Source organism: Apodemus sylvaticus, chromosome 12 (genome assembly GCF_947179515.1).
Source record: "Apodemus sylvaticus chromosome 12, mApoSyl1.1, whole genome shotgun sequence".
Classification (NCBI taxonomy): domain Eukaryota; kingdom Metazoa; phylum Chordata; class Mammalia; order Rodentia; family Muridae; genus Apodemus; species Apodemus sylvaticus.
The window spans coordinates 78,039,499-78,063,965 of NC_067483.1; the positions used below are offsets into that span (position 1 = coordinate 78,039,499).

Here is a 24,467-nt window from a genome sequence, read left to right on the forward strand (position 1 = left end):
GAGTCACCATGGAGGCTTCAGGGTAACTTGATCTTGCTTAAGTCTCCAGAGGGCTGGGCTGTAGGCTCAGCCTGCACCCGGAACAGCGGGAGCTTTAGTACTTCCTGTAGTGAGGGCAGATGAGGCTCCTGCAACTCTCAAGACCTTGAAGCCCTGCTACCAGGTGAGCACATCTGGGAAGGATGGTTCCTTCAACTGAAGCCAACAGTTTGCCACTCAGTGTGAATACAATGATCAAGCAGGTGCAGAGGGAGGGTCTGAAGACAGGCTGACTTAGAAGGGCAGGAGAAGAAGGGTCCTTAGAGAGAAGAAGCAGGGTTAGGACATGAGCAGCTGAGACACAGCACAGCCTTAAAGATGATGTCTCCTCTTCATGTGGAGAAAGTCTCCTGATGGCAGGGAGCGTGGTAAACAGTAGGTCAAGGAATTCATAATCAACTTATGTAAAAAACCCCATAAGCTTTCCCCACTCCAAAAAGAGATTTAATTTAAAAAGAAAGAACAATGGAACTAAAGAAAGAAAACAAACCACGTCTATCTGGGAAAACAGACCACAAAGAGTCACACTTCACTAAAGTGAAGGCGCTTTGGGTTTATGCTTCCCCCTACAGATATGTGGAAACCGTAACGTTTAGAAAACTATCCATCTCGTGTGCTGGGCTTTTTGAAACATAGAGAATGAGACAGAACACTGATGCAAGTCTGGTAAAATGCACAAACTGGGTATTTTACATTTAAAATCCATCAGGCAAATAAAAAGGAAACGAGATGAAAGGCAGCGCGCAGCACTGGAATGCGTTCTGAATGCTCGGAAGGATCCGGGGAGCCAGGAAAGGTGTCTGAGCACTGAGGGTGGAAACATTCCAGGCGCTGAGGAATTCTGAAGAGCTTGTAAACACACAGTAACTGAACTAAGCACAGTGTGCCAAGGGGCTAGCTGCTGCTAGATGACTAACACAAAAACCAGAATCCTGAGGGTAAACACAACTAAATAGCCAAAAATTCACATAAAGTTTAATTTTTAAAAGTGACAAGACTTGTCTAGTACTTTGTAAAGAAGTATATATAAGAGAGATTTTTTTTTAAAAAATTATGTATTTGTTATTTATGTGTCTGAGTGTTGTGGTAGTTTGTATATGTTCCGCTCAGGAAGTGGCACTATCAGAAGGTATGTCCTAGGCTGACCTTGAACTCAGAGATCTCCTGGGATTAAAGGCATGTATTAATCTTGCCTGAGCCTAAGCTTTTCATAGCCACGTGCCTCAAGATCTCCATGCCAAGATCGAGGTCAGAAGCTTGTGTCTTCCAGTCTTAAGGCCTGGATCACAGGCGAGCCCTCCATGTCTGAACTGTAGTTCATTCCAGATCTAGTCAGATGACAACCAGGAGTGACGTCACAAATGCTCACCTGTAGCCTGTGCACTATGTACTGCTGTGCCTGCTGACTGCAGCAACCAGAGGAGGGTGTCTGTCCCCTGGAATTATAGTTATGATGGTCTGGAGCTGCCAGTGTGGGTGTTAGGAAATGGGCTTATGTCCTATGCAAGGACAGCTAGTGCCCAAAACTGCTAAGCCACCTCTCTAGAGCCAAAGACAGATTTTCATCTAGACTCAGACACCAATCCTAGTGAAGGAGTTTGAGTTTGCTCCGTGCAAGTCTGGACACTGCCAAGCTATGCTGCTCTGAACTGTACCCAAATCTGGTGACACAGGAGACAACCTCAATAAAAACACAAGATCCAGGAGCACTATGAATAAAGAATAAAGACAAGCTAAAATGACATCTGCTTGTTGTGTCTTCTCATGTCCATAAGTGAACTCTACTATGCCAATACATCTCTAATTGTCACCCAGGTCCTGGTTTTGGTCGCTCTGACTACTACACGCTGCTCGTGCTCTCACCTCTGGTGAGGGGAAACCTTCTCTGTTCATTTACCGCTCAGGTTCTCTCTCCAGTCTAACAACCCTGTAAGGCCTACTGTAGTATCCGCTTCTAAGAAAGCTGCCATAAGAGCTCCAGTGCTGGCACCTGCCCTTATGAGCAATGTGTAAACGATCCATTTTATTAAACTGTGTTAAGATCATTACAGAAAAGAAAAAGGGTTAAGAAATAGCTGAAAAGCCAGGCGGTGGTGGTGCACACCTGTAATCCCAGCACTCTGGGAGACAGAGGCAGGCGGATCTCTGAGTTTGAGGCCAGCCTGGTCTACAGAGTGAGTTCCAGGACAGCCAGGGCTATACAGAGAAACCCTGTCTCGAAAAAACCAAAAGAAAAGAAAGAAAGAAATAGCTGAAAAAAAAAAAACTGGGAGTGGGGAAAAATTAAAGGGAATATGGGGAGTGAGATTGGAGGCCCCCCTCACTGGCTGGCAAGAACACTGACTGAGCAACTGTCAACGCAGATGGTGACACAGCCAGCACTTCCAACATGGAGTATCTGGAGATGTAAGAACACAAGGGACAAAGACTCCCCAGCAACTGTCACAGATGCCCTTTGCCAAAAGAAACTTAAAAGTTTCTCTGATGGGAAGATTTTAGGATTGAGGATGTTCAAAAGGAGAGAAAAATCCAGGGTAGGGCAGATATCACACATTCAATTTTGACAAAACTAGAATTTGTTGAATAGTATAAGTTTATAGTCACTGGACAATGGGGATTATGGACAGGAAAGGGTTTTGTCCTGTTAGATTAGAAATGACATCACAGGCCTCTTTTTCGTGACAACCCCTAGGTGTCGGCTGTGTCAAAATGAAGCTGAATATGTCCTTCCCTTCCACTGGCTGTCAGAACTCACTGAAGTAGGTGACGAACACATGCTACGGACGTTCTGTGGGAAGGCATGGCCACAGAGGCAGCTGCTGATGCTCTGGGTGAAGAGTTTTTGGTCCAGATCAGCGGTAGGAATGGCAAACAGGGTTTTCCCATGAAGCAAAGCATTTTGACCCACGGCAGAGTGCGCCCGCTGTTGAGTAAGGGGCATTCTTATTGTGTTGAGTAAGAGGCATTCTTGTTGTAGACCAAGGAGAACTGGAGAGAGGAAGTACAAGTCTGTTCATGGATACATTGTAGATGCCAATCTCTGTGTTCTTAACTTGGTTATTGTAAAGAAAGGAGAGAAGGCTATTCCTCGACTGACAGATATTACTGTGCCTCATTGGTTGGGACCTAAAAGAGCTAGTAGAATCCTAAAGCTTTCTAATCTCTCCAAAGATGATGTCCGCCAACATTTTGTCAGAAAGCCCTTAAACAAAGAAGTTAAGAAGCCCAGGACCAAAGCACCCAAGAGTCAACGTCTTGTTACTCCATGCACCCTGCAACACAAACGGTGATGTATTGCTCTGAAAAAACAATGCACTAAGGAGGAGGCTGCAGAATACGCTAAACTTTTGGCCAAGAGAATGAAGGAAGCCAAAGAAAAGCGCCAGGAACAGATCACTAAGAGACGCAGGCTGTCCTCGCTGAGAGCTTCTACTTCTAAATCTATGTCCAGTCAAAAATAAGTCTTTAAGAGTAACAAATAATGACCTTAACTCTCAAAAAAAAAAAAAATCACATCAAAAATGTGTATGTGGGCCTAAAATAGTGACTGTATAAGATTCACTGAACCTCAAAGGACATCTTTAGTGGTCATGATTTACTAGGTACAAGCAAAACAAACACCCTGTTATTTCTATATTAGTCTAAGCCTCATTAATACATTTTAATGTAAAACACTGACGACAATGTTTTAATGTAAAACATTGATTGTTCTCATCAACTCTTAAATCAGATATAACAATTATTATTATTGTTAATATTTCCATTTCTGAGACAAAAACAACTAAAGCACAGATATTAAGTGCCTCACCACTTAGCTGGAAAATGGCAAAGTAGATCTCGACTCGGGCAGATCCATTCTTAAAACTATTCTATCAGTTTTATCCTATCTAGGTTGAGTTAGGAATATCTTTTCCCTAAAATTAGAAAACTCAAGAATCTATTTATCATTAAAAAAAATGAGATCACTTTCAGTATCAGAATCACTCAGTATCAGAGGATATCCCAATTAAACTCCATTGTGGGGACCCAGAATCAAAAGAGGGCAGGTCCAAAATACTACCTCCCAAGAGCCCATGTCACTCTTGTTCAGGTGGTTCCTCTAATTATACCCCTGCCCTGAACTCTTGAGGAATGCTATATAAATTTAACTGTTATTTAAAAATGGAGCCTAACAGGTGAATAAAGTGCCAATTCCTTTTCTTCTCATATATTAGCAGACACTACTACTAATACTAATAATGTTCAGAAGACCTTCACTGTAAAACCCAGATCCTCTGTGATCATGATGGTAAAATTATGCACCCCTCCATCCGCCCACCCACCCATCTATCAGACAGGGTCTTACTATGTAACATTGGCTGGCCTGGAACTCACTATGTAGATGAAGCTAACCTTGAGTTATAGAGATTTGCCTACCTTGGCCTTCTGAGTGCTAGCATTAAAGGTTGACACCATGCCCAGACTTGTTTACTTGCATTAAAAAAAAAAAAATCAATTGAATGGGGATTTTATATTCTTTCCAGAATGTTGAAATGACCTGTACAATATTTCTGCCCACTATGTTGGCAAGTGTGGCTTCCAGGAGATCAGTGATGAAGAATTCAGAGCATGGTAGAGTCTTAAAAGATAATGAGGCCTAGTAGGACTAATTGTTCTCAGCTTATCAAAGATCTTGGCATCTTTTCTTTCAGTTCATAAAATAGAATCATACCATGTTGGGTTCCATTTCTCCTTGGCTTCATGAGGATCTGCTATTATCAGGAAATGACACAAAAATATCTGTACTAGAGAGTTTATGACCAACCATCTACCTCAGAGGAAAGGAACCATCATTGACAGGTCCATTCTTCTCAGGAAGGCAGCAGTACCCAGATCAGAAGTTCAGGAAACACTTGTCAAAAGGACAAAACCACACCCAATACTGCCTTTATATTTGGATCCAGAATCCATTTCAGTAATGACAAGACAACTAGCTCTGGTATGATGTTTAGAGAAAAACGAACCCAAGTACAGACCTTCACGACATGCTATGAGAAGAAAATGAATAACATGGTGAGACCAACTCAGAGAACAGAAAGGTTAGAAAGTCAGGGAGACGTCACCAAGACTGTCTTGGCAAAATGTTATGTGGAGACTGGATAACATCAGAGGTAAAGATCATACAGTAATTTTGAACCATGAAGGTTCAAAATTCTGAGAAGTCTAAGAAACTGTAAAAATTTATATATATATATATAATTACATGTATGAATATATATGATAGCACTTAGATAATGATTCAGAAAAGTTCATTTAAAAATAGAAACGCCCATGAACAGGATAAAATGAATGCGATATTATAAATTTAGATAACCTCATTAATTTTCTTCCAAATAGAAATGTACAGGAAGCAGTTTATGTAGCAGCAAATACTACTGTTCTTCATGCTTTTCTTTAATTTCTGAGAAAAATGGTGGCCTTCCACACCTGGCTAGGCACACAGTCTCTTGAAGCACAAAGACAGATCTGGAGGATGGGAGTTGGCAAACTCCTGAGGTTTCTCAGAAACAAGGTAGGCTTAACTTCAAAGACAAATTCCTGGAGGAACACACTAAGTCAGCTCCCTGAGGACGGGCATTTTTGTCCATGCTGAAACCTTACTGTAAACAGAAGCAATTACTTTATCAACATTCATTGTTGATATATTACATAACATAGATGTGTAGAAATAACCCTGAAGGCAGTTGGCTTAAAGAGAGTAAGCTGAGACGAGTACTCAGAGAACCGTGTTGAGCATAAATGAAAGAAAGCCACCTCAACACAGCCCAGAGATGCCGTTTTTTGCCCACGTGCACATGCTGTGTAGTTTGTACATGTGTGTGAGCATGTGTATGCGGTGAAGATCAGGGGACACACTCAGGTCTTGTTTCTCAGGAACTATCTACACCTTTACTTTTGAGACAGTATCTCTCACTGGCCTGGAGCTTCCCAAGCTGTCTAATGAGCCTCAGGAGTCCTGCCTGTATCCATGTACCCAGATAACATGTGTGCCCCATCATGCTCCGGCTTTTTAAATGCATCTGAGGATGCATGCATTTTTCATGTTGAACGGCAAGCATTTAACTGAACCAGAGATTTCCCAACCACAGGCTCAGTTTTTAAGTGGACAATCTTTGGAGCAAAAGCAAAGTTAAGAACAGGGTAGAGGCCAGGTTCACAAGTCGGCATCTGGAACATCATTTGCTGTTCTGAATCTTTTATTCCACTGGCATGTCAGAAATCTCCAATCTGAATTAAATTTGAGCCTGTTTTAAAAGCCCAGACCCTATGGATGCCCACTGTGATTAATTCCCTCAGTTCTTTACAACTAATAGACAACTTTACATAAATAAAACTAAGCAAACAGGTCTTCAGAAAAATGTCTGGGTTTCTATTTCCCACACTGTTTTGCAACACACTTCCCTTCTTGCAGGCAAGACTTATTAACAAATAGCAAGGCAAGTTGGATATATGCCTCTAATTCTAGCACTCCAGAGGTTGAGACTGAAGAGTCTAGAATTCCCGGACAGCCTGGACAAATACCAAGTCCTTATCTTTAAAAACAGACCGACAGACAGATAAGACAGACAGACAGACAGACAGACAGACACACACACACACACACACACACACACACACAGCCAAATAATCTCAGAATAATCTGTAAGCCAAATAACATGCTGAGATCTGAGATGCTCCAACATCCCACAAAGATACTTGTTCAACTATGTTCATAGTAGTTTTATTCGTAATAGCCCCGAAACTGGAAAAAATCTAGATGGCCCTCGACAGAACAACGGATAAAGAAAATGTGGTACATTTACACAACACAATACTACTCAGCTATTAAAAATGACATCATAAAATTTGCAGGAAATGGATGGAACTAGAAACTATCATCCTGAGTGAAGTAACAAAGATCCAGAAAGACAAACATGGTATGTATCCTACATACATGGTAAATATCTATTACCCATAGAGTATAGGATAATCGTGCTAAATCCACAGACCCCAAAGAAGCTAAGTACCAAGGAGGGCTCAAGGAAGTATGCTTGACTCTCACTGAGACAGGGAAATGATTAGACGTCAATGGTGGATGGTGGGAGGGAATGGAGTGGAGAGGGTATGGGGAGGGGAACAGGAGCAGCAGGGTGGAGAGGACTGAGGGAGAGAGCTGGAAGCCGATGGCGAGCATCTCTGGGACAAGCTGGAAACCTAGGACAATGGGAACGCTCATCAGTCTATGAGGGTAGCTAGATACCTAAGACTTCTAGCAACAGGGGATACGGAACATGAAACAGTCACCTTCCACAGCCAGGTGAAACTCCAATGGAGGGATGGGGACACCCACCCAGAAACAAAACCTTAGACCCACCACTTTTCCTGCCTACAAGATGTGTAGGGATAAAGAAGGAGCAGAAATGAGGGAATGGACAACTTGAGATAGATAGAGATAGATAGATAGATAGAGAGAGAGAGAGAGAGAGAGAGAGAGAGACTACCTGACACTATTCATGATATTCTGCTGTATTTGCTGACAGGAGCCTAGCATAATTGTCATCTGAGAGGCTTCGACCAGCAGCTGATGGAAACATATGCAGAGACCCATAGGCAAACATCAGACAGAGCTTGGGGAAATCAAATTGAAGAGGGGAGAAAGAATCGAAGGAGCTAAAGAGGTTATGTTCACCACAAGAAAAATTACAGAATCAACTAACCTGGGCTCACAGAGACTGAAGCACTAGCCAGAGACCATGCATGCATAGTATAGGAATGTGAAAGGCAGCCTGGTTTCTGGTTGAGCTAAGGTTTGAAACTCCAGTGACCCTAGAGGGGATAACCCTGCAAGGAATGGTAGGTGTTTTGCCACGCTCCTGGACACCAGGCTCCTGGCACAAGGCCACAGTTCTCCCTCCATAGGTTTGTAGCCATCAGTCACATAAGGGCAATGCTCCAAGCCCCTCCACAGGTAGAAGACGTGACCACAGGTATAGCTTCAAGACAGATCTCCATTTTAATGAGGTACCTAAAGGCCTGGAGGCTTAGCCAATAAACTCCCCTTCCCAGACACTCCTCCCTGCAAAAGGTATTTAACCTCAGGCCCGCCCTGAGATAGGGGGTATGGTTTTACTCACTGCCACTCTCCACCATGACAATAAATGCCTTAAAACCATGGACTGTCTCTTCTCTGGGGAGCAATGGAACAGGCCTTCACCTAAAGATCCATGTCCAATCTCCCACAAGGCCTCTCAGAGCTCCAAGCTGAACAAGCCAAGGACTCTCTCCTTCCTGCAGGACCCACCTGGAGCTCTCCCTTCTTGTGCCCTTTGTTCCGGGCTAGATCCAGCCCGCCGGCCCCACTCCATTCTCAGCTCTTCCAAAGCTCCCAGCTACGTCTGGGTGCTCGAGAGCCTGAGAACCAGACGGTCCTGGCCTCCGCACAGGCCCAGGACACCCAAGCCAGCTCCAGTGGTTCCAGGGTCCTCAAACTGCACTCCCCCAACCCCACCAGTGGTGTCCCAGCTTCTCACAGCCTGACACCCACCCCAGCCCAGTATGGGGTAAGCACAGTCAACATCCTGAATCCCTGAGTGGCCATCCCAAACCCAACAGCATAGGATGGACCTTGGCCCTCTGCACATGTGTAACAAAAGTGGAGCTTGGTCTTCATGTGGGGCCCTGAAACAGCAGGAGCAGGGCTGTCTCTGGTTCTGTCGCTTGCCATTGGATCCCTGTCCCCTAACTAGGCTGCCTTGTCTGGCCACTATTAATATGAGAAGATGCTCCTGGTCTGCTTGATACGCTTCTTGGAAGAGAAAGGGAGGGGTTTGGGGGGAGGTGACAGAGAGAGGGACTGGGAGGAAAAGAGGCAGGGGGAGCTTCGATCAGGATGCAAATTAATTAATTAATTAATACATAATTCCCACTGTATGTATCTTATGACAGCAGGTGACCGTCTTAGTGGACCAATGGCTGGAGCCACTGTGGCATTTCTAGCGCTCAGCCCTGCAGATGAAATAATCAGAAAACATCTCATTCTGGGGAAGAACGAGAAAGAATTTCCGTTCTTTTACAACTGGAAACCTACATAACAAAGCACTATGAGACAGTCCAGGAGGTAAGCTCAGGTAAGTCCAGGAGGGTGCTGACTGAAGCTAGGAGAGGCCAGTGCTAAGGAAAACTGAGGTGCTATTCTGACACCCCATACAAAAACATTAGGAGTGCCTACCTACAAACCTTCTCGCAGATTCTCAGGTAAATGATTTATGAATATGGAATGCTTCTAATCTCTATAAAAACAAAATAAATTAGAAAACAACTTACCTATTTCTATGAAGTTTGGTACATACTGCATAAAATATAAACAGCCTTACTCATGATTTATAACAATGTTGACTCCTTAAGAAAATATATTTTTTTAGTTAATATACGCTTTATATTAATGTAGACATCTTTCTTGTGGCGATAGTATCATCCTTTGAGGCCCTAAATTCTCGTTAGCAGGTTGAGCAGAGTCTCATCTGGTTACTCTGAGCCTCTTCGTTTCACTTCTGTAGAACTCAGCTTGAGCAAGAGCTTTACTGAGTGCCCGCTTGGTGCTTGATCACTGGCAGCATCCAGCTCCTCTGGCCGTCCGTCCGCAAGTACTCTTCAGTGAATCCCTCCTACCTCTCATGTTTCTTATAATCTTTGAGTCACTGATGCCTCCTGGGCCCTCTTCCCCTTGGCTGTAGGTTCCTAATCCCCTTTTCCCAACTGCAGAGCCCCATTATGAAGATCCCTATACCCATGGCCACCACCATCATGGCCACCGCCATCCCTGAGCAGAGGCTCCCTCAGCAAGTTCAGCAGGTGGCAGGAATGATATTTTCTTTAACATTGTTAGTTGCTGATGTCTGTCCTATTTCTTTCAGAAAAAAAGGAAGCAGTAATACTTGAGACCAAATCCTGGTGTGAATCGCTGTTGGCGGGAAGCCAAGCAGCATTTTAGAAAATCTAAAGCACGTCATAAGATGCCCCGATGGGCAGATGTCTCCGCCTGGTCTGCTGAGGACACAGGAAGAAGGCCGAGGCAAAGGCAGTGTCGAGGGATGAAGGCCGATGGAAAGGGACCTCGTGCTCTCATTTGTCTTATAAATGTCAATAACAGAAGTCAAAGATTTTTTTTGTTGATTTGTTGTGTTTTTAGGATAAGTGCTGCCACACTGTAAGTTATCTATGGAATAAAAACCGAGCATCCTTGAGTAAACACAACATTCCAGTGTTCCAGTCAGCTGTGAAAATGACACTCATAGCTCAAAAAAAAGAAACTGGGTCTGCCCCATTCCCCAGGTCCTTGTGGAATGTATTCCAAACAGTCTGAGGAGAGCTTCAAGGGCAAATGCCCAGAGATTCCTGGTGGGAACTAGGAATCATCACCATTAAGATTTAAAAAAAAAAAAAAAATCAAGGATGTAATTTGATTTCTCATCTCTATAAGGTTCCTTGCACGTGCTGATAGAGCTCATTAACTCTACCTCATTAGCAAACCCTGCCCATTTAAGAGAAGCCAGACAGACAGCTCTCTCCCAAGATAGCATAAGGTTTAAAATAAATGAGGACCCCCCCCCCCATGCTCCTAACATGGATTCTAATGTGGTGCAGGTGTGTGACTGGGGAACTTGTGGCACCTTACATAACGATATTCAGGTGGATGGCTGATTAGATGCACTGCTGCTCTTTTAGAGGCCCTCAGTATCTCAGGGCAGAGTCAGAGAAGAGTGGTAAGCAGGCTGGCTACTTCACGTGCCGATTCCCAGTGCACACGAATGCACACAATGGGTTCAAATGCTGACGTAAGCTACTATCATCAAGTAAGTTGCTATCGGCTTCTTAGGATAAATATATAACAGGGTTGAGAAGACCTAATAACATTTCACAGGATGGGATATGAAAACACTGCGGAAGATTATCACATCTAACAGAAATTACTAAACTTATTTTTAAGATTCTGTTTACTGTTGTTTTGTGGGATAATTACAGGTCTTCTAGTGGAAAGTCTTTCTAGAACGAGCAGAGAAAGAATCTTGGAAAAAGTAAGACTACCAAGTTCAAACACATCATCTGGTACAGTGACAGGAGTAATGGCTACAATAAATGAAAGACATTTTTGTCCAAACCAAAAAAACAAAACAAAAAAACCCCCAAACCCTCACAGAGCCGTCTCAAGCCCATGCGCACACATATAAAGTGCTCAGGAGTGATCCCTTCTGGAGCTGATGGAGACACGGTAGACACGGGTGACCAGGGCGCTGCCATCTTATTTTCAAGTACAAGTTTAGTAACTAACTTGGGGTCTTCCTTTCTCAGACTTGTTCTACGTGGGCACAGCTGCAGCTTCCTTCCCTTCCCTGTGTCTTAAGCCACAGTGCAGCCAGCGGTCTAACAGGAGGGAGAATCACAATCTTTATTCAAGCTGTGCACCTAACAGCTCATATTCAGATACAAGCTTGAAAAGCTGTCTCTTGCTCATAAGGATATAAAATCTTTAAGGGCTGGGTGGCGATGGCACACGCCTTTAATCCCAGCACTTGGGAGGCAGAGGCAGGTGGATTTCTGAGTTTGAGGCCAGCTTGGTCTACAGAGTGAGATCCAGGACAGCCAGGGCTATACAGAGAAACCCTGTCTCGAAAAAAAAAAAAATCTTTAAGGAACTGGATTTTATTCTCTCTCAAGGAAATTTCTGACAAAGAAATTAAGCAGGCTGAGATGCCAGCATTGCACTTGACCGTATTTGCCAACAGTTAACAGAGTTGGAAAGCCAGCAGCCTGGCTTACGGGGTATGTTCTTAATTGAAAGTGGACATGATGGAGACGTACTTCCTTTCCTGATCCAGACAGGCCTGTTACCGCCTGTGTTTCCTGGCCTGCTTTCGGGCTTGTCTGGCCTGTGGGTAACCCAGAGGATGTGGTGCTTGGAGTCTCCCTGTGGCAAAGCTGGCCGCGTGAGCTCAGCCGTTTTCAGTATAAAGTAGCTAGGTCAAAAGAAAAAAAAAAGTCTCTATTTTGTCCATAAGAAGCACATGGTGATTAAGGGAAGTGATAGAATATCCGTTGTCTGTCGCCAGATAAGCAGAACACCTTATAAACAGTATTAAACGAGTTATAAAGAAAATAAAGTGTTTTGTGCATTCTTGTGACAATTCATGTTAGAGTTGTGCCAGTCTTAGAAATGACATATGCTCTCATTTTAGACATTAGAAATCAGGCCCACAAATTCTTCAGGTTTATTTTAAGTTCTGTAATTTATTCTCATATTATTGTTTCTTAGAGACAGTCCAAAGAAGGACTGGCCTACAGCCTCCAAAGTATAGTAACTGAGGAAAAACAGCTTGAGATGCAAATCACCTAAAAAGGATTCACAACTACCTGGGTTTTATTTATATTATCATTTAAATCTTTTTCTGGATGTTAGCCTCTGAGGCTGCAGACTGAGGAAACATGGACTGTGTTGCAGAAGACCAGGGTTACTAAGCGCGTACATTCAGGACACACCTACCATCTTAAGGAAAAGCCGCGTCACCTCCACTTTCTAGCCTCTCTCATTTAATAATATTTACTGAATCACTATTGGGCCAAGCCTAGTCTAGGGGTTTGAACTGAAAGGGAAAACCCCACAAATGAGAGAGCAATGAGTCCTCTCACAGACTGCATTCAGTGGTGAGGGGAGAGGAGACAGGAAACAAGAGAAGCAAGCAGTGTTTGAGAATGATGGGCGACGGGGTAAAGGGAGGCAGGGAATGGCTCAGGCTGCACAGGAGCGCGGAAAGTCGTGCAGAGGAAGCCATTGGGAGGGATTTTTTGGTCAGGGTCTACAGAACTGAGAGAGACAACCAAGCAAGTTGGGAAAAGGCAGTGCAAAGGCCCTGAGGCTGGGGCATGCCCTGAGGATCTGAGCACTAAGGAGGTTGCCCAGACTGAGTCCTTTACTCAGATGAGAGGCAAAGGGTGGGTCTGAGTGGGAGCTCAGACTATGACTGATAATGCCACGCTGACTAACAGCTTGATTATTTCAAGATACAGGATAGCAAGTTACATTTGCAAAGTTCTTTAAGAATTAACTGTGATGGTACCTATGGTAGGCTTCCAGGATGTTAAACAATATAAAATCTGAGGACTGTAACTGTGGAGAGTTGGTGTGACAGAGTGGAAACGCCAGGCTTCACAATCTGTTATGGATCTAAAGGCTAGCTCTTTCTGTTACTGGCTAGTAAGTGTTAGTAACTTTAACTGTAACAGAGGAACTAATAAATACCCAACTATATGGTTACCTCAAGAGTTAGTTATGCCAAGCACCTATACTCTTCAACACAGCGAGGACTGAAAGGTGCCTGTGCAGCCCAGGCCCAGGCAGCAGCTCTGAGCATCCAAGGTGTGGGGGTCTACCCTGCCTTCCTTCTCCTGCTTCATGCTCTATGGAGGAAATCGATGCAGTGTCACTGTACATCAGCGTACAAGGACCACTGCTTTCCTGGGGTGACGGAGGGATGAGGGGTGAACTCTTGAGACATCACTGTGCTAGAACAAAGACTGTGGCTGCTACTGCTCACACAGTTGTGACTGAGACTGATGATGGGACAATGACAACAACCCAGGGCACTGGCTATACTGGAAACCAACAGATTTATCTGTCTGTCCTGAAAACAGTGTCCAGAAACTTTTTTTTTTAGTTCAATCACAGATAAGGAAGGAAGAGCGGAAGAAGGGAAGAGGAGGTGGAGGGGAACGGGAGCTGGGGAAGAAGAACAGGGGAGGAGAGGTGGGGTAGGAAGACACTAACTTGTAGCAGCAGCAGATCTCTATCACACAGTAGAAATTTTCAGAGAGAAAACAGTGCATTAAAGCATTACATTTCTTAAGTGCTCATTTAGTGTTACAAAAACACTAAAAATTTTGGCAAGTTTCCTATCTCTCATTTTTAAAGCAAATTTGCCCAATCAGCTTCTTGAATCTTGATCTTTTTAAAACCCAAATCCCTGAATTGTTTTCTGGGTTTCTTCAATGAAAACCCTGGGGTCCTCTGAGTTAGGTAACTGGATCCATAGCAGAGTGTGTATGGGTTCTAGTTAACAGTATCGTGTATATAGGCTATGGTTAAAAGCATAGAGTATATGAGTTATAGTTAACAGCACAGTGTATATGGGTTATGGTGAACAGCATGGTATATATGGGTTATAGTTAGTAGTATAGTATATATGGGTTATGGTTAGTAGTATAGTGAATAGAGGTTATGGTTAACAACATAGTTTACTGGGTTATAGTTAACAGCACAGTTTACATGGGTTATGGTTAACAGTGTAGTTCACATGGTATGCACTATACTACTAACTATAACCCATATACACTATGCTGTCAACATACTATATATGGGTTGTGGTTAACAGCATAGTTTATATGGTGTTATAGTTAGACAGAAGTCAAGCTACTGCCTGAAAACTAGGTTGGTTTACGACTTAGAAAGTGTAGGCCATAATTTTCTTCAAAGACCCTTCTTCTTGGGGTAGGGACCAGGGAATTAAAGGGCACCTACTGCTCCCAGACCAACAGGGACGTTTTACTTTCATGTTGTTCGCTCACCCAGTCAAATCCTCTGAACACACAAACACCTTACTCTGCAGCTGGGCATCACAAACCCTAATCAACCAAAGTGTAGCCACCACTTGGGGTCTTACACTAAGATATGACACAATCTTTAAAAAGCTACAAATATGCTTAATTTAATCTTTATTTTGAAAGCAGTGACTAAAATCCCCAATTCAATATAACTCAATATATTCAATTAATAGGGTCTTAGAAATGAATTTTCCCCTAGATTTTTAAGGCAACAGGTATGTTCTCCCAGCGAAAGTTTGTTCCTATGATCAACATGATTCAATTACATAAATATTTATACAGCAGCTGTTATGTGCTAGGGAGTGTGCTGGCTGTTGGAGAAACGGAGATGAGTAAGACCTGGCCTCCAATCAAAGCATTTGCCATCTAGTAAAACGGGCAGCTATGTAAACACACAGCAGGCAGGCCTAAGTGTGAGATGGGCAGGAGCATGGGGCAGGAAGAACAAGGAGGTGGGCTGCCGACCCTGACGGTGGGGGTGGTAGACAGGACACAAGAAGGCTTTCTGAAGGAGTTCACTGGAGCCAAGCCTGGAAGGATTCTTTGGAGCTGGGGAAATTCTGGAGTGGGTAAGTAGAGGAAACACATCATGTCTGGGTGGTGCACTGTGTGAGGTGCTGCTGAAGAACCAAGCTTGGGACAGGAAGGGGACGATGATGCAAGGAGGGAAGAGGAGGTGTCCACAGAGTTTAGGATGAAGCTCGGTGGCCGTAGGGAGCCATTGAAAGGTTTCAGAGAACCGGGCGGGTGGCTCACGCCTGTAATCCCAGCACTCTGGGAGGCAGAGGCAGGCGGATCTCTGAAAAAACCAAATCCAAAAAAAAAAAAAAAAAAAAGAAAAGAAAAGAAAAGAAAAAGAAAAAGAAAAAGAAAAAGAAAAAGAAAAAGAAAGGCTTCAGAGAAACGGGAGATGGGAAGAGATGGAATCTGTTGGAATGGGATGTTCTGGTGGGAAACAGAGATGGTGAGGCTGGCAGCCACAGTAAACAGATGAGTCAGCCCTCCATTTTACATGTTCTAATTTATTTCCTCCGGAGCTAAGAGTTCTGTTGACTCATATCTGACAGTTAAGATAAAAACACAGAAGAATATTTCCCACAGAAGTCCAGTGTATAACGTAGACCCCGGTCGATGTGAGAGGCATACTCTGTTAAGTTTCAGTTTGTCTGGGGAAAATGAGCCTAATGTGAAAAGTAGAATTTCCAAACCATACTCTTAGGTCAACCATGACTTTATGGGCAACACAATGGTACAGCCTACTGCAGAATGTTCAGAAATGGGCTATTTGGAAAGGTTCTGGAGAAACAGAGGATTAGGAAGGGATTACTGAAGAATTTGCTACATTTCCTACACTGCTTTCAATTTGTACACTGCTTTTTTGGGGAACTAACTTTGGTTACACTACTGAGTAACAGTCATGCATACTGCTGTGGTTATGTATGCTCAGAAATTAGTGCAAATAAGTATACAAAAGCAATGAAATACTTTATGAGAAAGATGCATAATGGCTCATAGTAATGATGAGTGGGAAAGGTTATAAAAACAGGAAGAGAACCAATGCACACTGTTTAATTCTTTTTTTGTTTTTTGTTTTTTTGTTTTTTAGAGACAGGGTTTGGGTTTCTCTGTGTCTGGCTGTCCTGGAACTCACTCTGTAGACCAGGCTGGCCTCGAACTCAGAAATCCGCCTGCCTCTGCATCCCAGAGTGCTGGGATTACAGGTGTGTGCCATCCCTGCCCGGCTTGTTTATTCAATTCTTAAAACAGCCTTTATAACTGTTGAGCATGGTGGCACATTCCTTTATTCCCAGCTCTCAGGAGGCAGAGGGCCATGGAACTCTGTGAGTTCAAGGCTATCCTAGACTACATAGTGAGTCCAGGCCAGCCACAGCTACACAGCAAGACACTATCTCAACAACAACAAAATAAAGTTGAATATTATCAAAACAGCAACAACCAAACCAAACTAAGACCGCATAGGCACGTAGCAGGGGCCCTTATCACTACACCACAAACCTATGTATCAGGTTCATATTCATTTCCCCAAACACACAGCTGTGAAGAGGGAGCATCAGCTCTGACCTTAGGGCTGTCTCTGCATGCTTCCCTATAACAGCAAGCTCTATGCGTGACCTTAAGAAGAGGTAGCAGGGCTGGAGATTTGGCTCCATGTTAGGAGCACTGGCTACTTTCCCAGAGAACCTAGGTTCGATTCTCAGTATCAACATGTCGGATCACAATTGACTCTAACGACAAGATCTAACACCCTCTCTCTGGCCTCCTCAGATGCCAGGTACATGTGGTTCACAGACATACATGTAGGCAAAACATCCACACATAAACTAAAAATAAGGAAAAAAGTGTGATAAAGTGAGAAGAGGTAACAATCAAAATATGGTAAATACCAATATCTACTTTGGGTTCAGAAAGCTGTTATAGATGAATTAGAATTTTCCTCATTTGGGACTGGAGATGTGGTTTCTTAGTTTAGAGTACTTGCTGCGCTTGCACAGGATCTGGGTTCAGTTCCCCACACCTAGGTAGAGGCTCACACCCCTAGCCATCTCGAACTTCAGTTCCAAGGGTTCCACTGTTCTGACTTCATCAGGCACTGCACACCCATGACATATGCAGACACACACAGGCAATACACCCACTCACACACATACAATGAAAATGTTAAAGGTCCTCATATTTTAAGAAGTCTCCTAGCAGTTGTTCTTCCTTCTTTCTTGCTAGGTGACAACTAGGAGAGTCCTCTGGTCCTCATGAGTGGCAATGGTGGCTGAGAGCAACCAGAGCAATGGGCTGGGGTCTAAGAACTGGCCACTTAAGCTCTACTCTGAAAGAAACGTCTCAGGCTTTGCATATTCAGGCCACAACACCATTTATAGTATCTACCTCAGAGTCCATTTGAACATGCATGTTTCTCTCTGGATATTTTCATTTCTTAGGACAGCTTTTCAAACTATCTATTTTGGTATATATTTTAATGATTTGGCTTTTTAGCTTACAGTACATGCTAGTCAGTATAATTTTAATAGTGCCCTTTTCAAATCCAGCATTATTTAAACATTTTCTCTCATTTACTTCAGATAGTTTCACATAGCCATATAAGTTTCATTTTCACCATTTACTCTCTGATCCTCCTCTCAGCTAAACCCTTCTTTACCCAACAAGCTTTGCACATTTGTATGTATTGCATAATTACATATGTGATGATTACAGCTGCTGGTGTGAGAGCAGGTACAGCTCCAACAAGCCTCCACCCCGAATATGATGGTTTTTCTTTTTTTTTTTTTTACTGTGATCCAACAAACTTAACTATGGCTTCTTGCATGAGCATTGATCATGTTAAGACATTCTCTTGTGGTTAATATGGAAAAAGATTCTGTTTAGTTAAATATCTATTCATCTAAAAGAATGTTGTGACAATTTCATCTGTATCTGTCGTTCTTGACAACTGAGTGCTGTATCTATAAGATTTCCTTGAAAAAAAAAATCAGATCTCTTTAAATTCTAGTACTTGAGAGGCAAAGGCAGGGAGGTTATACATTGAAGGCCAGTATGGGGCTATAGAGCTAGCTGGAGGTCATCGCTGGCTACATAGATTGTTTACATGGGGGGAAAACCCACCTACCCTAAAAGATATCTTAAATGAAAGTAGGGAAGAAGTCATATTCTTTGGGGGAGGACTCTCCTGGGAGTAGTTAGTAGAGTGTTGTTCCAGGAAAAAAGCAGTGTATATGGGAGTTGGTCCCACTCTACTTAGGAAAACGTGGGTTACTGTAGGAGCCAGCTTTAGTGGTCCCAGCCGTGGAATGACCTCACATTTTAAATAGACCACCAAAACCAAAACGTGCCAATTGTCACCAAACCTGCTGTCATCAAACCTGCTGTCTCCAAACCTGCTAAATGTCATGAAACACTTGTTCTTTGTACAACCTTGTAAAGTGTATTTTCTCTTTATCTGGTATTTACTTTTATAGCAGGACCAACTAACTCAAACCTGAGGAAAACAAATTCATTAGTAGACTGGAAGACTACATTCCAGGTTGGCTTACCTACAACAGCATCTCAATGGTTCCTGAGACATTCCCAGTATAAAGATGTGAAATATCTTGTCCTAGCCTGCTGAGTACTGGGATGCAGATAAGAGGCCCCCACCTTCTGGCACTTTCATGGACTTAAAAAGTCTCTGCCAATCATATGCACCAGCTCTAGACCACAAAGGAAGCAAAGTAATGAAGTCTCTGGAGTTGTGGTAGCCCCGGAAGTAGGGTAGGAAGCAGCTCAAACCTTACTGTTGGAAGCAGGGTTCAGCACCAGTGAAACCAGGTGGGGTACACTATCATCCATGTGGCTTCTGTTCTGATGAAGGGACTTCCAAGTCAGACTCTTTGGTCAGAAACCCCACATACAGTTTCTCTCACTGGAAACCAACAGACTACGGTAGTTCAAAGACCACAGCTATGGCTAAGTAAATACATGAACATTATCCTCTTGTCTTCAAGTACAGACAGAATATTCTTCTGTACCATACATGAGTTTTTGTAGAACTTGAGATGTATATGGTTTTCATTCTGGTATCTTTCACCTACTAACACAATGATGAGAACTTCAGTACTGTGACTTGAACCAACTGTCTACAAAACACCTACGGATTGACTGTGTGCAGGAGCTAACCCAACCATCAGGGGCTGGGGTGAAAAATTAACCGTCCTCGGAATAGGTGGACAGGAGGAGATTTATCTGTCTCAGTTCTTTTAATAGTTCCTATTAGCTATCACAGATTGAGTGTGAACCAGTTTCCCTGGGAAAATAAATGGTCACACACAAAGTAATGTAGACAAAAATGTGAGGAAACAGACTCTTTCTTTCTCTACTAAATGTCACATTTTATTTGAATCCAGAGCTAGTTTATTGTTCTGGGACAGGCTGGTTTATGGAAGTGGCTGATGGTTACTTTTGGAAAGTCTTTTCTAAAAGGGGGTTTTGTATGTTTAAATGCCAAGGAACAGTAAGCAAACTCTGAAATTGATGTCCTCTAAATTTGGATGGAATGAATTTATACAAAGGTCTTTAATTAGATAAACTTAAAATCCCAGGAAATCTGTACTTTATGTTCCTCGTGTTTCTTCATACTTCAATACAGTGGTGAAAACAGCTCTTCTAGTTTATCACAAACCACACATGAAATCAGTCTGTGAGCAAATCTTACTGGGAACAGAAATGCTTCCTCTTTGTTCCCATCATGGACACTGAGCTCAACAACATAGTACCTGCCACTCTGCAGTTCTAACAACAAACTGGTATTTAGTTTTACAGCCTTCACTCACTCACACATTGTCCTTAAGAGAGAGGCCAAAGAGGTCAGCAAGTGCTCGGTCTACAGAATACCACTTGCCATGGACCACAAATCCGGTTATGATCGTTTGAACCTTCTCAGTTACTTTAACAGTTAAGTATGGCTAATGCCTATCTTGTATAGTCCCTATGAAGACCAAATGTAACTTATACACCAACAAATGCAGAAATATATTTAATGTACATAGTGGGTGCTTAAAGGGCAGATTTGAACCTGAACTTAAAATCTGAATTTATCGACGTTTCATGACAATATCAACACTGATCCTCCCTGTAGTTTAGGCACCAAGGGTCTGGGCTTTCAGGAGAAGACTTACTACCAATGAATGACCCATCATCTGTGGTACCCTGTGTCCTACCATGTGTCCTGAAATACTGCCCACTACTTCAAGGCCCAGCGCATCTGCAATCACCCTAGGTTTGCAGATGTTGGAAAACAGCCCCTCATGGCTGAAGTGCAAGTAGAAGAAAATAAAGGTAACTGCAGGTAGATGGTAGAAGGTCTAGCCTGGGAGTGTGAGTCACTAGCTAGAAGTCATAAGGATAGGCCAGATGGAACCCTGGGAGAGAGGCCTGGGAAACTTACATCAATGATTCCCAAATTAAAGTTTGTGCATCTTAAGGTATTCAAATTATTTTCTGCTCATTTACTGGATTACCCTACAGTTTATATGTCATAATGTATGTGACTACTTTTAACAAAAAATTTTAAAATTGTAAAATACTTTGTAATAACATTGGAATCAGTAAAATACTTTACCCCCAAACTCTAAACTATGTCACATATAGTCAACAAATGCTAAAAAACATTCTATTTAAAAATTACTTTAAACCTTGTGAATATTGTGAGTGATCAACATTATCTATTTCTACCATCTTATTGTTCCAACAGAAAAATGGTTCACATTTTTCTGATGATTTGCTCCACAATCCTTTTCATGGAACCTTGCACATTCTTTAAAATGAGAAAACTGACACAAATATTTTACTGCCAAGTAAGTTGTTCCTGCTTTAAAAAATACATAAAAGACATGACAGTGTTATGATTTTCTTATGTATTTTCTCATGTTTTAAATTATCTCAAAGTCACACACTAATCAATATCACAATGAGATGGTCTTCCAACTAATGACAGAAATATCTTCTAATATATTTATCTTCCCCCTCAGCAAACACTAAGTTGTTCTTCTGTCTATGCTCTTAGTGATGTGACCAGATGCCTTGTCACTTAGCGCCTGTGCTGTGTCCTGGCATCAGGAAGAGTGTGTTCTCAGCTCGGCTCTAGTCTAGTCTCAAGGAGCCAGGTTGGATCCGCTCTGCAGCTCCCAGCATCTTTATATGCCTCTCCTTATCTGCCTATCACGGAGTTGTGCCAGTCTGTGCTTCCCAGACGACTCTATGATCGCCACATGTCCTGCTTCCCAGGAAAGCTACCAACTCTGAAGCATGAACCACACTGAACTGCAACACCAACAGTACACTAAAAGCAAACGTGGATCCAAATTATTCTATTTTATGGCATCGAACGAAGCAATAATTGCAAAGGAATTTAACATTAACAGCAGGGACTTAACTTGGTTGTTAGTCAAGCAAATGCTTTATTTATTTGTTCTAGGCAAGAAGAAGCTGGAAGAAATGACTAATAGAATAGTTTCTATGTGAATTATTCTGTCTTTTCTTCTCCATAATCCATCAGAGTGTTTCCAACTTGACAAGTGTGGCTGGTCTAGGTAACCATAAACACGCAGGAGAGATGGCGGTGCGTGGCGCTGGAGGGTAACCTCCAAAGTTGCTTTGAGGGAAGCGATGCCATAAGCAGACCCAGGGGAGGCCAAGGGCCATGCAGGTGACATCATTTAGACCCAGTGACATCTTTAGACCCAGACAACATCTGAACTGCAAGCTCAAATATACCTGGGGCTAGAACCACCCTGCTAAGCTCCCTGACCTTCAGCCACAGTATGGGATAAGATTTCTTCTTTTAAGCCGCTAGGTTTGGGTAACTTGTAATTTAGGAAATAGATAAATAATATGCATAATGGTTTTATTTTTTATTTTTTTTTACCTAGAGGCTAACTCCCCAATTGTGGTCTCTGTAAAAGCAACATCCTTTATAATCTTTTATACTATCGTTAGGGAAATATTTTTTAAGTATTATTAAGTATGTACAGTCTTTGACAGTTTCAAACACGTAAATAATACAATCTGATCATTCTCTTCCCTCTTCAACCCCATCCTAACAATATCAACAATCCTATTGGAACCAATACCCAACAGGTCCTTTCCCATATTTAAGAGTTTTAGTTCTTTTTGACCCATTCAGTTTAACCAAGGGCACCTGTGTTAACACTGGATTGGAACTACCCATTCGAACCTTGTAGGGTCGCTAGTGGGTACAGAGCTGAGGAAATGCCCTCTCCCTGAGTCTATCAAAGGCAAATAGTTCAGTGAGAAGGTGGAGGGCCTCTGAGCCCCTCCTCCAATCCATTTGGTATAGACACAGTGTAGGTACCTCAGCTGCTGAGGGTTAGCACTGCCAAGGCTGGATGCATCCTGCCCACAGGATGCATTTTGAAGCCCCTCTCCCTGCCTGTCTCCCTCTGCATCCTTTCCAGGCCCTCCTCTTTAATGTCCCCTGTACACCTCAGGCATCCGTGAGCCTTAGGGACATCTACACACACTGGCTTTTCTGCTTCTTTGTTCAAAGTCTTAGTAGCTCCTCCTATTTACAGGACTGATCAAACTCCATGATATCTCATGCCAGGCCTCGATGAACTGGCTTCTGCTGGTCTCTTGGCTTACATGGGCTTATTTCAGTCTTCCAGAAGGGCTGAAGTATACAGATTCACACTGTCCTCGGACAACACAACTATGCCTTCCCCAACAAGACGGGCAGCACTTCTTGCTCTGTGAGCCTAATAAATCTCTCTTCCCTTAAGCTGCTTCTGTCAAATATCTGGTGTCAGAGACAAGAATAGTAACTAATACAACATCTACTTAAGCCCCTATTTGACACTTTTTTTGAAAAGCAGTAGGAATAACAAAGACAAACATGTATGGTTCTTTCTAAAACAATTCTTACACTTATTTATTTTGTGGGTGCCTGTGCCACGGCACACATGTGAAGCCAGAGGACAACTAATGGGAGCTGCTTCTCTCCCCCAACCATGTGAGTCTGAGGGATCACACTCGGACTGTCAGCTTTGGTGGCAAATGACGGCTGAGGAGCCATCTTGCTGGCTCCAAATAAGGTTCTTAACACATGTCTTTAATCCCAGCACTTGAGAGGCAGAGGCAGGCGTATTTCTGAGTTCGAGGCCAGCCTGGTCTACAGAGTGAGTCCAGCCAGGACTATACAGAGAAACCCTGTCTCAAAAAACCAAAAAACAAACAAAAACAAAACAAAACAAAACAAAAAACTCCATATAATTTAGCAGAGAAAACAGACAAATAAACTACTGATTGCAAGTGAGATAAATGTTGCAAAATTGAAAAAGTTCAGGATTCTAGGCATATCAAACCTAAGTTACACTATGGACAATGAATAGTTTTAAGTAGGGGATTTAATGGGAAAAAATGAATCAAGGTAAAAAAAATTTAATCAGTCTAAATTTCATCTCCCCAGGCTGGAGAGATGGCTTAGCAGTTAAGAGAATAGACTGCTCTTGCAAAGGTCCTGAGTTCAGTTCCCAGCAACCACATGGTGGCTCACAACCATCTGTAATGAGATCTGATGCCCTCTTGTGGTGTGTCTGAAGCGAGCAATGGTGTACTCACATACATAAAATAAATAAATCTTAAAAAAAACAAAAACAAATTTCAGCCCCAAGTTGTTGCTGTCATCATCATTATCATCATCATCATCAATAAGAACAGCAACAAAGAGTTAAAGGAAGAGGGGATGGAGATGACGTAGCAGTGATTCACATGAAAACTTAGCAGATTGTATTTGATAGAAAACACAGTCATTATTAAATGGAAAAAATCACATTGGCTTTACCAATAGACATAAACCACATAGAAGTTGGGCAGTGGAAGCACATGGCTTTAATCCCAGCACTTGGGAGGCAGAAGTGGATTGATCTTTGTGGGTTCAAGGTCTACCGAGTGAGTTCTAGGACTCTCTATGTAGCCAAGGCTACACAGAGAAACCCTATCTCAAAAAACTAACTAGCTAACTAACTAAGTGTGTAGCTAACTGACTAAATAAATGAAAAAAAAAAGAACAATATACCGCACAGAATCTGAAGATACTTCTATTTATGCTCATCTTTCATCAGCTTTCTCAAGCGCTATGACAAGACTGAATCTATTCTATAGAGAAGGACCAGAACTGGAAACAAGTAACAAGACCAAAAAAAATTAGCTGCTAGCAAGGTGCATGTCTCTGA

At 42.6% G+C, this 24,467-nt stretch overlaps 1 protein-coding gene and 1 pseudogene across 2 annotated transcripts in view; one reads left to right on the forward strand and one right to left on the reverse strand.

Annotated features, from left to right (window-relative positions):
- Atf6 (activating transcription factor 6) overlaps positions 1–24,467 on the reverse strand; it is a 177,476-nt gene that overhangs the window by 12,160 nt on the left and 140,849 nt on the right. The window lies entirely within an intron of this gene.
- Positions 2,657–3,523, forward strand: LOC127697926 (40S ribosomal protein S6-like; annotated as a pseudogene).